Source organism: Petaurus breviceps, unplaced genomic scaffold (genome assembly GCF_028583685.1).
Source record: "Petaurus breviceps papuanus isolate PSGF00001 unplaced genomic scaffold, PetGlider_PUasm1.0 90825, whole genome shotgun sequence".
NCBI classification, from domain to species: domain Eukaryota; kingdom Metazoa; phylum Chordata; class Mammalia; order Diprotodontia; family Petauridae; genus Petaurus; species Petaurus breviceps.
Window position 1 is genome coordinate 9143364 of NW_027187353.1, and position 17275 is coordinate 9160638.

A 17275-nucleotide genomic window follows, 5' to 3' on the forward strand; every position below is an offset into this window, starting at 1 on the left:
TTTTGATTTGATATCAATTTCATCCCTTTAACACAGTGGTTATCAAACTTTTTCATCTCAGGGCACCTTTACACTCTTAAACATTGAGAAACCAAACCTCACCCCTCTGCAAAGAGCTGTTATTTATGTGGATTCTATCTGTGGTTATTTACCATATTAGAAATAAAACATCTTAGAATTGTTATGAAAATAGTTTTGACCTAATGAACCCTACAGAAACATCTCAGAAATCCCAACAGATTCCATACTTTGTGAAATTCTGCTGTAATAAATCAATGGTTTGATATTTTTCAGATAATTAATTAGAAATTATTCCAACACTAGAAATCAGTTGCTTTCTTTCAGAATATAGTGAATTTCCTCTTTGTAATGGTAGTTGATGTTTGGTCATATCCATGACCTTCCAGATCTCCTTGAAGAAAACACCCAGAATATATAGACAAGAGGTTTGTATAGAGTCTACAACTTTTTGGTCTCTCTCATTTCTTTGTCCAAAGCCATACTTGTTTCACTGCCTTACCAGGGGTGGGAAACTTGTGGCCTTGAGGCCACATGTGGCCCTCTAGCTTCTCAAGTGTGTCAAAGGGACTAAATCCAAACCACCAAAGAAATCCTCTTAATAAAAGAATTTATACTGTAAAACTTGAATTCAGTCAAAAGGCTGCACCTAAGGACCTAAAAGGCCACATGTGGCCTCACAGTTCCCCATTGCTGGTACCCTATAATCTGCATTTATGTCTCTCTTTTTATATATACTTGTTTCATTTAGAGAAACTTATCAAGTTGTCCACAGAATTTTTCTAGTATTCGTTCCCACGTGCAAATATCGTTGCACGAAATGCAATTATGTTCATGATGCTTGTTTTTATTTCATTTTGTTTTGCTTTTGTAAATGCTTCTCATGAACACCAAAATATGAGATGACCAAGTCGATGAGGAAATGGTGTTTCCTGTTGTCTTTTAAAATACAACAAACACAACTCCTTTATTTTCCTATCCAATAAGAACCTGTGAGCAGTTCTTCCTTGGAATTGTTATAGGATTGTAGAAAAGGAGTCAGAGGGCCTGCGTTCAAATCTTGACTCTGCCAATTACTACCATGGGTAGATCATGTAAGTTCTCTAGCCCTCTATTTTCTCCTCTGCCACATGGAGTAGAAGGTTGAACCAGATGTCCTCTTATATTTCTCCCAGCTCTAAGTAATGAACTAAAGCAAAAAAGTAATAATAATCCTCAAGGGGTGGCTATATGGCACAGTGAACAAAGCACTGACTCTGGAGTCAGGAGGACCTGAATTCAAATCCAGCCTCAGACACTTAACACTTACTAGCCATGTGACCTTGGGCAAGTCATTTAACCCCAATTGCCCTGCCTTCCCCCCTCCAAAAAAAAGCAATAATTAATAATACTAATAATAATCTAAGTAATGAGCTAATACATTAGAAATCACTTCTACCTTGATTTGTCAAGAAAGTCAAGAATGATGCTACCCAGTTCCTATAGTAGTAAGTTGACTCATTGCTAATGGACAAACAAAATAAATTTTTTTGCATTTTTCACCACCATCAAACACATTTACTTAACACAAACCTTCACGTGAAGCCAAGCTAAGTATTAAGACAGTTATCAACCAGGTATTTCAAAATATTCATTTTGGAGATCTGAATTACCTAGCATATCTATGTATATTGATGAAATTAATCAGATAATTATTAATTACTCTGCCTTTCCTATAAGCTCTACTACACAATGTCATCAAATTCTTTATTTCATAGAAAGCCAAAAAAAGTCTTTAACAATGCTCGATAGCATTTTTTTTGCATTACTAATTGGTAATTTAATATCTAAATTTTAACTAACAGATCATTAAGTATTAGAAAGGGTTTTACATGCAATATTTTTACAAGAATTTATTAAGTACCTACTATATGATGGGCATTATGCTAAGCAGCTTATAAATTTATATCCTTTATCATTTGATCCCACAACTGTGGGGATAAGTGTTATTATGATCCCCATTTTACAGATGAGGGAACTGAAAAAGATGGAGGTTAAATGACTCACCCAAGAGCACACAGCTAGCAATGTCTGAGGTCAAATCTGAATTCAGGTCTTCCTGACTAAGTTCAAGTTCAGGTTTCAATCCAAACCTAAATCAATATTTCATCTCATCTTTATAATCACCCTGCAAATGCACTATCGCAAGATTGTTACTGTCCTTGTTTTACAGAGGCTCAGAAAGGTTGTCATTTGCCCATAATCCCACAGCTTGCAAATATCAAAGTTGTAACATGGATAATGTCTGAGTTCTTCCCATTAAACTATGGAATAGTAGAAGTAACCCAACTTTTGACTTTGACTCTTTGTAAGTTGTGTGACCATAAGCAAAGCACATCATCATTCTTTTATTTTTAATAATATTTTCGCCAATTACATGTAAAAACAATTTTTAATGTTCACTTTTTAAAATTTTGAGTTCCAAATTCTCTTCCTCCCTACAATTACTCCCCCCTCCCTGAGATAGTAAGCAATTGGATATAGGTTATACATGTACAATTATGCAAAACATATTTCCATATTAATTATGTTGTGAAAGAAAGCAGATTCCCCCCCCCAAAAAAAAAACTGAAAAAATGAAATGAAAAATAGTATGTTTCAATCTGCATTCTGACTTCATCAATTTTCTCTCTAAAGGTGGATGGCATTTTTCATCATGAGTTCTTTGGAATTGACTTGGATCATTATATTGCTAAGAATAGCTAAATTATTTATCATGCAATACTGCTGTTGCTGTGTACACTGTTCTGGTACTACTCACTTCACTTTGCATCAGTTCATATAAATCTTTCCAGGTTTCTCTGAAATCATCCCACTCATCATTTCTTATAGCATAATGGTATTTCACTATAGTCATATGCCACTACGTGTTCAACCATTCCCCAATTAATGGACATCTCCTCAATTTCCAATTCTTTGCCACAAAAAAAAGAGAGCCTCTAGAAATATTTTTGTACAAACATATTTTTCTCCTCTTTATATAATTGTTCTGTCCTTCACTTTCCTCATTTGAAAAAAAAATGTGGTTTAGATCAGATCAGGAGTTCTTAATGGGTGCTGTGACTATGCTTTTAAACATATCTTGATAACTATTTCAGGATCATTGATTTCTTTTTGAATACTATGTGTGTTATTTTGTGCCTTTAAAAACATGATCCTGAGAAGGGATTTCTAGGCTTGATCAGGCATTGTCCAAGGAGTCCACAACACAAAAATGTTCAAGATCAGTCTCTGGACCTGATGATCTCCAAAGTTCCTTCCTATTTCAAGTCCTTATGGAGTTGTTAGAGTTCTCCTAGAATCCAGCTGGACCAGGTCCTCAGTTCTGTATATTTTGCTTATAGTTCAGTTGAACCAATTTTTTTTTCCTAACAAAGACTCTGTCTTTAGAAGTTTCAGGAACAAATCTCTATCAAGTTCCTTACGTTCTACTATATCTACTCAGCAACTAAGAAGGGCTCTGTTGATGTTCTCCACATAAGAATATGAGTGTGTATGTGTTTATGTGTGTTTGCATACATGTGTATGTGCATGTATGCATGTATTTATGCATGAACACTCTTTTTTTTCCCCTTAGTATTCTCTTTCTCCCAATTACATACCTAGCTTTTCTTTAAGTGTAGTGTTCAACGGGCTCCAGAAACAGATCTATTCATTTACCACATTCAATCACTGTAAGATATCATGAATTCAGGCATATATTGGAGTAGTGGTACTGAAGAGGTGGAGTAAAGTACCCACTGTGCTTGTCTCTTTGCACATACATTAGCAATGGGACTTCTTACGACAAACAGCAAACAGAGGAGAAGTATAGAAAGGTGGGAAGAACATTCACTGATCTAGATTTGAGAACTCTCTAGTTCTAGTGCTGTATGATGTTGGTCAAGTCTTTCACCTCTCTGAGTTTCACTGTCCTCATCCAATGCATTGAGGAGGGTGGGTCATTCTTATCTATAAAATGAAATACATGGACTAAATGGCATATGCTTTCCTTTCCAGCTCAGTTGATGATCCTGTGACCTCTAAGGTTCCCTTCCTTCTCTAAAAATTCAAGAAAGGATGAGAATATGTGACCATCTGGCTAATTGTGGAAGATGACCAAGTTCTAGAGTAGCCAGTGCACTCTCCATCCCCACCCTGATCCCTACAGCTGGAGATGCTTAAACCCACCTGGAGATTTACCCTCATTCCAACATTTGGAATCAGTACAATTCCTAGGCAGGAAAAACATAAAGTTCAGTTTAGAGTCAGATTAAGACTTAATTAAACCAATTTTTTTTTAACAAAACCTATATTATTCTAAAAGAAAGGAAAGAGAAAATAAAAGTAATGGTTTGTTTTTCACATCCTTTGCTATACTCTGATGACTCCTTGTGACTATGGGTAATCCTTAGTTCTTGAAGGCTGAGAGTGACCCATTCTATATACGTCATCTGAGGATCAGCCTCAGTCAGTTTAGTGAAGCTTGCCACCAGAAAGCCTGTTTGCTACAAGGGGATGTGATTTTTCGATTACAGTAACTCATTAAGAACAAAACAAAACTACAATAGCAAAAACCCCATCAACTATTAAGGTCCATAGAAGTTCTTATTATCGCTCCATCATCATCATCTGATTTGTGCTTGCATAATTAGATCAAGATTTTTCTCAGGTTAAACCTGCAGGTGTGGTCTGCATGGAATCTTATCTGCCACCAGTGTTATTCAGCAACTTCAGCAACCTGACTTAATGAAATCTTGATATTCAACAGTCATTCCACACAGATTTTTAAACAAAATGTATACTTTTGATATAGGAAATTAATGAAATGAAAGAAGACATCTTTTCCCCATTTCTGTTGTTTTCTTTTTACAAGCTACATATAAATCATCTTGGATTTTAGAATTGGAAGGAAACTTTAAGATCACTGTGAAGGTTAGTATAAATAACCCTCTCATTTTACAAATGAGAAAAGTGAGGTCTATAAAGGTGCCCAAGGGTACTTTGGTGGTGAGTTTCAAAAGTAGTTTTTAAATCTAGATTTTCAGACTCCAAAGCCAGTGTACTTTCCACCATAGGACAAGTTCAGTATTTAGAGATTTTTTTTTTTAATATATAAAGAAGACACTCATGATCTGAAGCCTTCTTATTTGAGTGAAAATTAGCCATTGGATTTTTAGCTCAGCCCTTACTGTTAATCATTTGCACTGGTCACAATGGGTACAGCCAGAATGCCTTCTCACCTGTCCTTGTACCCTGACCCTTTGAGTAACTAGTCCTTACCTTCTATTCACAGTCCAATAACAAGGTCCTTGTCATATTCCCTGAGCCAGTGCCCTTGCCTTAACCCCCTGCCTGTTCTCACTTCTCCCAAAGACTGGAGTCTGACCTTGAACTGTAACAGCCTCTGTGATGATTGCCACACCATCTTTTCACCTAATACTACCTGGCTTTCTGCAGACCCTTTGTCCACTGGCTGCCCCTATATTCCTGTGACATTATGCTCAGCTTTCTTTTGTCACCCAGTGTAGAACCTTCTTGATGCTTGTCACTACTAGACTCTGGTAGAAGATATGATGGACCAGATACAGCACAACTGAGAAGTGGCGATTGGCAGACTAATTAAGGCAGAGAAAATAATTGGCAAAGGTTCTAGTAGTGAGAATAGGATAAAGTTCAGACAGGTGGGTAGTCTGAACATTAGGGAAATATGGCACCTGATGGATTCCTTTAGATCTTATCAGATACCATGTTTCCTTGATGTTCAATTTACCCACCTGCCTAAACTTTATTCTATTTTTCCTACTAGGACCTTTACCAATTACTTTCCCTATCTTAATTAATCTGTCAATCTCTTCTTCTCAGTTGTCCTTGGTCTGGTCCACTCCATCACTCACCACTACCTAAGTAGGGACAGGCATCACATCAGTAGAAGTGTTTTTGATCTGGGGTCCTTGGGCTTTAAAAATTTTTGTCATTGCATTTCAACATAATTGGTTTCCTTTGCAATCCTATATATTTCATTTTATACATTTAAAAACATTATTTTGAGGAGATCTAAGGCACCAGATTAATCCCTGCACCAGATTATTCTGGATCTCATTCATCCCTCCAGCCACAAAGTCCTAGTGGTGATAGATAGCACAAAAGAGGAAGAACATCCCTCTGCAGAAAGGTTGGCTCAGTCATGCTATCACCAGTATCAGGGTCTTTTCTTTTTCTTTTTTGCTTTTTTTGGGAGGGCAATTTGGGTTAAGTGACTTGCCCAAGGTCATATGGCTACTAAGTGTTAAGTGTCTGAGGCCAGATTTGAACTCAGGTTCTCGTGACTCCAGGAACAGTGCTCTATCCATTGTGCCTCCCAGCCACCCAGAAGACCAGGGTCTTTTCAGGAGATTCTTAGTCATCTGAGTAGGTTTCCCAGGAACAAGCAGTTGGGTTCCTAATATTCTCTCTGCAGGACCCACACGTGGTTGTCTTGGTTCATTTCACTGGGGCCTAGAAGTAGAAGCATTTCCTGAGCCTAGAATGACAATATGCCCTCTTTTCTTCCATTCAAACATTAACCAAGTTTGCCTGTGGCCAACAATTTAGTTTAAGTTATTAACTTCAGCCTTGACCTAGTGAATTTCCAGATTTATATTTGGCATCACCTGTTCTATTAGTTTCTAATCAGAAAGCATCAATCTTAAGGCTATAACAGGACTCAACTCAGCACCATATTTGTAGCTAAGGATTAGTTTTTATTTAAGTTGAGAATAGAGCATAGTACCTCCTAATTTGCAGAATGTCCCTTAATGGAAAATGGAGCAACAGGTGGTGAGAAAAAGAATGAATTACAATATAGACAACATATACAAATGGAAAACTTTATTAGAATTCAGGGCAAAGTCCCTGCTCCATGTCCCTTAGGCCCTTCCACTAAAATTGACTTTGAAAATCCCACCTCCATCTTCCTAAAGATATGTTATTGCTACTATCTCAAAGTCAAGTCAAACACATTGTCATGAAACTAATTGTCTTCCCCCCAAGATCCACTCCCTTTCCTAAATTCCTGATTTCTGTAGAGGGCACCTCCATATTTCTGAGAATTCACAATGGTTGGTTATCAGGAGGACTTGAGGGTCAACCCTGCCTCTGGCTTTTGTTATATTGTGACCTTGGACAAGCAGCCTCAACTCTGTGGGCATCAGTTTCCTAATCTGTAAAAATGAGAGGATCGGACTTGGTGACCTCTAAGGTCCTTTCTAGTGTTCATCCTAGGAGCCAGTTTCAAAACCTCCTTTATTCTTCACTTTCCTTCACTTCCCATGTCATAATCATTTTCCAGGTGTCAGCAATTCTACCTCCACACATCTCCTACATCCAGACTCTTCTCTCTGCCTCCATGGCCACCATGCTAGCTCAGGCCCTTATCACTTTTTGCCTGAACTACTGCAGTATCCTCCCAATGAGTCTCCAGGTAGCTGATCTTTTTTTCCTATTCAATCCATATTTCACAGAGTTACCAGATTGGTATCACTAAGACTCAAGTTGAACTATGTCACTCTCCTGGTCAAGAAGCTTCAATGATTCCTACTTGCCTCTAGAGTAATATACAATCTCCCCTGTTTGTCATTTTTAAATGTCCCAATCTGGTTACATCATATCAATATAGACTGATTCTATGCATTCTATATTCCAGGTAACCTGGGATGTTGAATACATGAATGTAGGATATTCCATTTCCCTCCATGCTTTTACGCAGATTGGCCCCCATGCCTTCTCTGATTTTCCATTTCACCTTTTCCCCCCTTGGAATTCCTAGGTGCTTTCAAGAATCAGGTCAAATATCACTTCTTACATCAGAAGTGTCAAACTCATTCCAAGTGAGACCACAGCATATCAATACATAATTGGGAAACGTTTAACAAAATAAATACAAATACAACATAAATATTAATTTGCAATTTCCCTAAGTCAATATGTACTGGCAAGGATTCATTTCTATTTGCATTTGACTCTCCTCTCCTACATGATGGTCCATTGCAAACAACCCTAGTTGTTTGTGTTTAATCCTCCCTCTGTTCCCCCCCCAAAAAAAATTTACATTAATTTTTCATTTTTGAGTGTTTAATTATCTTTATACATACCCTCCCTCTATCCACCCAGACTGGTATAATGTGGGCTCCTAGAGAGCAGGGACTTGTTCTTTGTCATTGTATAACCAGTGCCAAGCACATACAATACATGTTTGATAAATAGGTATCCAATTGATTCAAGCTTAGAGTTGGAGGACACTTGAAGGACAAACATATCCACCCCAACAGGCCTTCTGAAAGGTGTCACTTACCAATAGAACTCTGTAGGGGCAACCTCCTCACCTGAGAACCTTTTCTTATCATCTTCAATTGACCTGATTTTTACTTTACAATTCCTACTGCTAACTCCTACCATATCTCCCCATCATTATCTTCCTTCCCCAACATCTATATAATCTGTCCACTTTCCTATGTGCCCACCCTCAGCCGAGCTTTGAATTGTGATTGTGAGCCACTGGTCCCTTTAATTGATTCAGTGCCTGCTTCCATAGCCCTTGGCTAACTCCATTTTGACCTGTAAGCCCTCTCCTGGCTGAACCCCACCTAGGTGCTAAGTCTTCCCATGAGGCCCTTTGGCAAGGAAAACAAGGGTTCCATCTATAAAAGAAGGTCCCAGATAAGGGGTAATGGGGTCATTCATTATGGTCTCTTTTGGGGTTTAATCAGGTCTAACATTAGAATGAGAAAGACCTGAGTTCTAATCTTACCTAATTCTGTGACTTCTTTGTCCCTCCCCATCAGTAAAATATGAGAGCTGGATTTGATGGCCTCATAAGATGCTTTCAGCTCTAAATTTATGATCTGATGATCTAATAAGAGAGTTTCAGCTTTCTCCCTCCCCTACCATTTTACTAAGCAAAGTCTTTTATATTTATTTTTTTTCTAAAGAACTATGTCGCTTTCTCTATGACTTTGCTTCAACAATTCCCTCCACCTGGGCTGCCTGCTCCTATCTTATCTCTGCCTGTCAAAATCCTATCCATCCATTAAGGCCCAACTCAAATATGACTTCCTCTCTATAAAGTCTTCCCTGATCCATCTGAACCAGATGTGATCTTTCTGTCCCATTAGTTCCTATAGCATTTTGTTAGTCCCTCTCTTCTGGTACTTATCACATCCTGCCTTGTTATTGTGCTTATTTCTGTACATATCCTCTCTCTTATGATATTGAAAGCTCCTTCAGGGTTGGGACTGTGTCATATGAATATCTGTATCACTCACAAAAAAAAAATTGGAACTGTGCCCTGCACCTGGTAGGTGCTCAATACATTTGTCTTAGATGAATGAATGAATAAATGAGGAGAAAGGCAGTGAAATGACCCCAGTGTGGGAAGAGGAATGGGGGAAAGAGAAGGAAAGAGCCCAGATAATCCAAGGGCTGGAGAACCAGTCCCAAGAATCATCGGTTTCTGAATAAAAATGACTGCAGCTTCAATCTTATGGGATTCCGAATTCCCTCCTAGGAAGATGAGTTGATGGGCCCACAAATTTAGTCTGTGTCTCCAGCTGGAGCTGTTAGAAGGACTGTTCCCAGGAATTTTGCAAGGGGGCTTTCAGTACAGCAAAAGAAAATCCCTCCTTCCCAGCCAGCAGCTCCACCTCATCCCGGCTCTGCATCTTTGAAATCAACATGAAAGAAGCCTGATTACGAAGAGAAATTCTTCTGTGGTGATCTGTAAAGTGCCCACCATAAATCTTTTAAATCTATTAAACCTCTCATCATGGAAAACCAGGAGGAAAGAAAGAAGGGTTCTTAAATGCATTTTTTTTTCAGATTCCAAGATTTTGCTGAGCCATCTGTACTCTGTTCTTCCATAAATGAAAGGGATGGAGTCACTAAAGTGCATTTTTTAAACATTTCATTCAAATGGCTATTATTCTTGCCCCTGATGTTTTAAGATTGTTTCTTCCTTTGGTTCTCAGAACCTTTTGCCTATCAGTGTAATAGTTCATTTGGTCAGAATCCAGATCTGTTCAAGATTTTATGCAGAAAAGGAAAATTCCCTTCCAAAGAGGTCCAGAAGTGAAGAGATTGTATGGGCAGGAGTTTGTGCAGCTGACAGAATAATGATCAGGCCTGATTCATAGCATCTCTAACTCCACACTGACTCCCAGAGACTCCCTTTCTCTCCAGTGAAATAAACCCATGCCCGATCCCTCTGCTCCTCATTAATCATCTCTACCTTCTTCAACCTCTCATACTCTTGGAGAGCTCCCTTGCTCTGATGGATAATTCCCATTTTTAATTAATTGCCCCATCTTTCCTCTTAAGAAGGGCCTGGGGCTCTTTTGAATTCCCAGTTGAGTCCTAATCAAGAGATATTAGATCAGACAATAATTATAATCATTATACTAACTAGCATTTAGAGAACACTTAAAGGTCTACAAACAGCTTTGCAGGCCTTGTTTCATTTTGTTCCTCACAAAACAAACCTATGAAGTAGATAATATTATCATTGCCATTTTAGAGATGAGGAAAATGAGGTTAAAAAAAACAAGTGATTTGCCCAGGGTCACACAGCTAATAAGTATCTGAGGCAGGATTTGAATTCAGTTTTTCTATTATCCAAGATCAGTGCTCCAGCTCCCTTTCATGCAGGAATGGGAAAAATATGGGACTAGAAATTGGTGATGCTAAAATGTTAGTGGAAAGAATGCTGGTTAGAACTGGGAATCCCCTATTGATGCTATGTGACCATAGGCCTAGCCTATAACTTCTCTGAGTCTCAATTTACTCATCTGGAAAATGGAGTTTATTATATCGCACTACCAATCTCACCGGTTGTTCTGAGGAAAGTGCTTGGCCAAACTTAAACCCCTCTCTCTACATATGAATTATTGTGACTATCATCATACATCATTTACTATCTATATAATTACTAGTGGTACTTAATCACAAACTATCTCATTTTTTTTTAACTTTTGTGAAAAAATACCCTACTTGGAGGGAGTAGGGGGGCAGTGAATAGAGCACTAGACTTAAGAGTCAGAAATGACCTGATGTTTAATCCTGCAATCAGGGATTCCTGCTGGGCAACTCTGGGCAACTCACTGAAGTTTTTTCAGCTCCAGTTTCTTCAATTATAAATTGGGCAAAAAAATATCACTTAAATCACAAGGTTATCTGAGAATCCAATGAGATACCCTATGAAAGTTACCTTGCAACCCTGAAGGCACCATAGAAATCTCAGACATGTAACTACTGTTGCTACCATTGTTGCTGTTACCCAAATCCTCTATTTGACTTTTACAGTCCTTCTTAACCTGCCCAGTTCCTACATTTCCAATCTTCTTACACCTTTCTCCACTCTCTGAACTCTGAGATCCGGTGATACCAGCTTCCTTGCCATTCTCCAAAGAAGACTCTCTATCTCTTGGCTATGCATTTTCACTGACTTTTCCCCATGCTTGAAATTCTCTTCCTCTTCATTTCCATCTCCTGAATTCCCTGGCTCGCTTCCAATCCCAACTAAAATCTTCCCTTCTGCAAGAAGTCTTCCCTGATCCCCTTTAATGCCTGTGTCCACCCCTGGCATTATCTCCGATTTAACCTGTAAATACCTGGTTTGTAAATAGGTAGTTTTTGTTTGTTGTGTTTTATGTATCATCTCCCAATTAGACTGTGTTCTTCTTGGGAGAAGGAACTGGGTTTTTTTGGTTAGTTTTCTTTTCTTGTATCCCCAGCACTTGAAGCTGTGTCTGATATACAATAAATACTTAGTAAATCCTTGTTGGTCAGTCAGCTGACCATATGTAGACACTCTTTTCACTGATAGAGCTGTGTATGTGTAGGAGACCATGCCCAAAATTTATGGAGGAAATCTTTTGTTACAATTTTTCTTACATTATTTCATCAAATACCTTTACTTTAAACTAATGTTGTCCTCTAGCTGACTAGTAAAAGCAAATACATTGGTGGGGGCAAATGACCTATTATTTGTGAGTTGTTGTAGACCCACAGCATACTTTGGAGCTGCCATCATTTATTTTGTTTTGTCTTTCCTGACATAACCAATCCATGTTGGGTGGGAGCAGGAGTTACAGGGAAACAGAAGCTGTTTTATTTAAGGGAACTGACTAGAGTAAATGGGACTGGTTTATTTGGGGGGGAAAAACTGGCAAATATAATTCTTCAGTGTACAGAATGATTACATGTAAGGACAGAGGGAAGTCAAGAGCCCAGTGACTTTTGTGGGTATAGCTGGGCAGCATAGAATATGACAGTTTGAGCCCTGGTGGTATTACTCACATGTACATTTGTACCTTTTCTCTCCAGCTTCTACCCTCAAAAGAAAGGGAGGAAAAAAGCAAGAATTTATTAAACACCTACTATGTGCCAGACACTATGCTAAGAACTGGGGATACAAATACACACACACACACACACACACACACACATAATCTCTATCTTCAAGAAGCTTCCATTCCTTTTTTTTTTTTTTTGCTTTTTGGAGGACAATTAGGGTTAAGTGACTTGCCCAAGGTCACACAGCTAGTTTTTGTGTTAAGTGTCTGAGGCTGGATTTGAATTCAGTCCTCCTGACTCCAGGGTTGGTGCTCTATTCATTGTGCCACCTAGCCGCCCCAAGAAGCTTCCATTCTAATGGGGGATGACAACACATAACACAGAATTTAAAAATGGGAGTTGGGTAGGGGAATAAAGTTACCTAATATGGGAGCCTTGTTTTAAAGCCTGAAACCAGAAACAGCCCAAAGGGTTATGAAGGCCAACCTGAACCCCTCCACAAAGTAGAGGGTCCAGGAGGAATGCACCAATGGGATGAGGGGGCGGGCATTACAGAGTAATGTTTCACATTGCAAAGGCTTTAGGAGTAGTTTTGTGTGCATGGGCAGGAGGCCCTAGGAGTTGAGGGAAGTTCCAAGATGAGAGAGTACAGTTGAGAAGTTCCTAGGCTTCTGATTGGTAAGAGAGTTCACCACATCTAGCCTGACCCAGGTCTTTCCTTCTACCACCCCATCCCCTTGCCCCAGAGCCTTGACACTTTCCAACTCTAGCTCTGGGAACAGTAATCAGTCAGCATTACTATTCCTGAAAAGAACAAGTCCATCAATTTACATATAGCTTCACTCACTATCCCTTTCATTTCTCTATCCAAAGTACTCCTCCCTGGCTACAATAGATACATGCAACATGCATGCATGCATGCATACATGTTGAGAGATATATACATATGTACAGAGGTATATGTTATATATATAATATATGAAGATATATAGAGAGATATACACATAGATAGATGTAGTCAGTTCTCAACTTTTGTACAGGTAACACTCCTATAAAAGGGAGTAAAAGTCAAAAATAGAAATATTGACACATTGAACCTGTGGAAATAAGAGGTTAGGTTCCCATGATCACCTAAAACTGTCATCTTTTGCTAGAGATTACTGAAAATACGTTTTCTGCATACAATTCTTTTCAACAAAATATTAATTCTGATAATATATCCTTTTCCTAACAGAGTAACCATGAAATAACCCATAAAATTCTGTACATAAAATATAATTTGTAACATGAAAAAGTTTTTCTCTCCAGTGATTCCCTAAAATTCTATGATATTTTGTGCTAACATCTCAATGAAAAAAAAACACTGATGTTGGACAATATTCACTTTTCAGAACTCATGAAATCTACAGAAGCATAAATACTATGTAGCCAATAAAATTCTTATTTTTTTAAATGCAACTTGTTTTATTTATTTATTTATTTTTGCTTTTTGGAGGGGGGAAGGTAGGGCAATTGGGGTTAAGTGACTTGCCCAAGGTCACACAGTTAGTTTATGCATTAAGTGTCTGAGGCCAGATTTGAACTCAGGTCCTCCTGACTCCAGGGCCAGTGCTCTATTCACTGCGCCACCTAGCCACCCTCAATAAAATTCTTAAAACTAAAACCTATTTTAACCTGAAACTTATTTTTCACTCTGTTAGGTGGCAGTGTGAGATCGTTGTACTGTATACTCTACTCTCCCCTACCCCCCCTATGAAAACCAAGGGAGAGGTTGCTGGGTAAGTCACCGGTATTGGAAAACACCAAAACCAATGAACTGGTGGATGACACTGGAGATCATGAAGGATACATCAGCTTGAAATACTTTCCTCCTTTTTGAGGATACGATTTATTGTCAATTCATTAACACCAAACTCATGCGGATATTTCAGCACAAAGTTTATCTAGCACCTTTATTTTCTCACTAAGCCTCATCACTGACTTTGCATGCTTGGACTAAGAACCCAAGGAACTTGCATTCCACCTTGGGGGCATCATTGCAACACGAAATTTGAGTTTTAAAGGCAATGAACATATGCAACATACGCGCAGGGAATTCTTAACTATACAACAGTGGGGTGAACAAGACCAATGAAATAGCTAGTTGGATAGCAGCTGCTCTATAAACTTGCATGCATTAGGACTCTCATTGTTTTCTCTCTTGCACATAGCCATAGATGTGTGAGGCTGCCAACACGAAAGTGAAAAGTGAGGTTACTAATAAAAATTTCACACATGCTTGAAGTTGAGGAAGTTAAAGGGGTAAACATTGAAGATTAACCGTATATTTGTATATGTATACACATACGTATGTATATATGTGTACGTGCACATGTGTGTGTATATATAGATACATACACACACAGAGTCTTCCCTATTAGAGCATAAGCTCACTGAAGGGAGGAATTATCTTGTATTTTGCATTGGTGGCCCCAGTGCCTCACACACTGCCTGGCACATGTTCATATTCAGTCATTTTTTCAAGTCATGTCTAACTCTTCATGATCCCATTTGAGATTTTCTTGCAAAAGATACTGGAGTGATTTGTCATTTCCTTCTCCAGCTCATTTTGCAGATAAGGAAACTGAGGCAAACAGGGTAAAGTGACTTGCTCAGGTTCACACAGTTAGTAAGTGTCAGATTTGAACTTGGGAAAAATGAGTCTTCTTGACTCTAGGCACGATACTCTATCCAATGTGCAACCTAGCAGCACCTCCTTGCTTGGCACATAGTAAATGATTAATAAATGCTATTTTTTCATTCATTCATTTTCTGATCATTTCTTTTTAGCCACTCTCCCTTTCTTTTTTTTTTGTTTTGTTTTTTGGAGGGCAATTGGGTTAAGTGACTTGCCCAAGGTCACATGGCTAGTTTTTGTGTTAAGTGTCTGAGTCTGGATTTGAACTCAGGTCCTCCTGACTCCAGGGCCGGTGCTCTATTCAGTGCACCACCTAGCTGCCCCTACTCTCTCTTTCTTAGAATTTCTTTGAGACTCTATCTTTGTGACTCAGTCCAGCAATATTTCCTACTAGATCTCTTTCAGTGGCTTAGCTTCCTCCACAAGTTTGAAGATATCCCACTCTCCTTACACTCAACACACACTGCCATACCCCTCATGACTATGTGTGTCCTTTATGTCTCCCTCCCAAGTTCAAGGCTAGCAAAAGATCTAATCTAGACTGACTGTCTTACCCATACATCTATGGCAATTAAAGTCTAAACTCTCACACTTCTGCCCTATAATCAGCACAGAAAGACTCAGATATTAGAAGGCACCAATATAGTAATTCTGATTTAATAAGTAGAGTGTGCTGAGTGTTGTATGTTAAAATGGCCTTGGGCATAGGCTGAGTCGACAGATGCCTTTATGGTGTGATTAATGGATGCTGAGAAGAAAGGGCCACTGTCCAAAAACATGCCTCTTGCTGGTTCTGCCTGAAAGCCTTACAATTCTCACTTTGGAGTAAGACTTTGAAAGTAGCTATTAAAAAATCACATGTTGCCTGGTAAAGAGTAGCACATGAAGAAAACTTCTAAGTGTCATAGGAATGTTTTCCTCCCAGAGATTTAGCTGTTAACATTTAGCAGCATGCCCCCTGACTTCATGGGATCAATGTAGAGGTCCATCAGGTCCATAATTTTTTTTAATATGTTGATAACTGTTGGGGTCCCAGTCCCAACTCCAGCCTTATCTTACCTTATACAAGGTCTTCCGACGTCTCCGGCTTTTTGTCTCCAGGAAGAACTTACCCCCACAGAACACCCAGGACACGGAAAGTATGATGTGAAGCTGTTTATTCTGTTACATCTTAATAGCACCACAAGCAAGCACAGGAACTAACTCACTTCCAGGCGGAACTGGAAATAAGCAGGAACGAAGTAGGAACTAAGCAGGAACCAAGTGAACTCCTCACTTCCTCTCTCTCCCCAATTTATAAGCCTTGCAGGGGCATGCCTTGCGGGGCCAATCATGTTCTTTCCCAAGTACTTTGTAAGAGACCAAGGAGCAACGTCCTTCCCGGAAGTCCTATACGCACTGCCACGCAGAGTATCACTCTCGCGTCACTGTGCCCAAAACTCCCTTATCCCTGGTTCGTTAACCTCCAGGCAAAGCTGTCCCAACAACGTCCCTCGGGCAGAGTCGGCCTCCATATCTCCAAGCCCCTGCCCCTCAGAGGTCACCTGCACTCCTTCTGACATCTTGTCATTGCCGCAGTGTCTCTCACACTCACGGCCCTAACAGATAACTATATTTTAGTATCATTTATTTCCTTTGTAATCCCATGCATTTCACTTTGTGCATTTAAAATCATTATTCTGGGAATGATTTTTTAGGCTCCATCAGATTGCCAGTGGAAGTCATAATTCATAAAAGTTAAAGGACCCTTAGACTAGAGGGAATAGGAAAAAGAAGAACAGGTTTTGAGGTTATTTAAGACTTTGAAGGAGAAATAGGGCTTGTGGATAATTTTGTATTAATTAAGGATACCTGAGAACCATGGCAACGTGAAGACACTAAATATCAAGGATGGGGGCTGGGGGAGGGGAGATATAGCAAAGAGTAATTGAAAACAAGTACAAAAGTGAAGTTTGACAACAAATTTCATCTTCATTATAATTTTTTTCTAGAATTGACTCTAAGTACTACCTAGAGATGGTGATAGTATATCCATCCCCAGGCTTCAAGAGGTAAATAATATAATGACTATCAAAAGGGAAGATGCACAAATACACACATTTCCCAACACAAAAAGAAAAACTCAAGACAAACCAAAAGACTCTTTGCAATTTAGGATGAGCCCCCCAATGGGTTTTTTTCTTTACCTCTAGAGTTCATTTCCTGAGTCACTTGAGTTAGGAACATTTGGAGACT

General features: G+C 39.0%; 1 long non-coding RNA gene across 1 annotated transcript in view; it reads right to left on the reverse strand.

Annotated features, from left to right (window-relative positions):
• LOC138148697 (uncharacterized) overlaps positions 1-16453 on the reverse strand; it is a 352118-nt gene extending 335665 nt beyond the window's left edge. Inside the window, exon 1 of the long non-coding RNA XR_011165128.1 lies at positions 16100-16453. This is a non-coding gene — a long non-coding RNA (uncharacterized lncRNA). The remainder of the gene's footprint in view (positions 1-16099) is intronic.
• Positions 16454-17275: the final 822 nt, after the last annotated feature.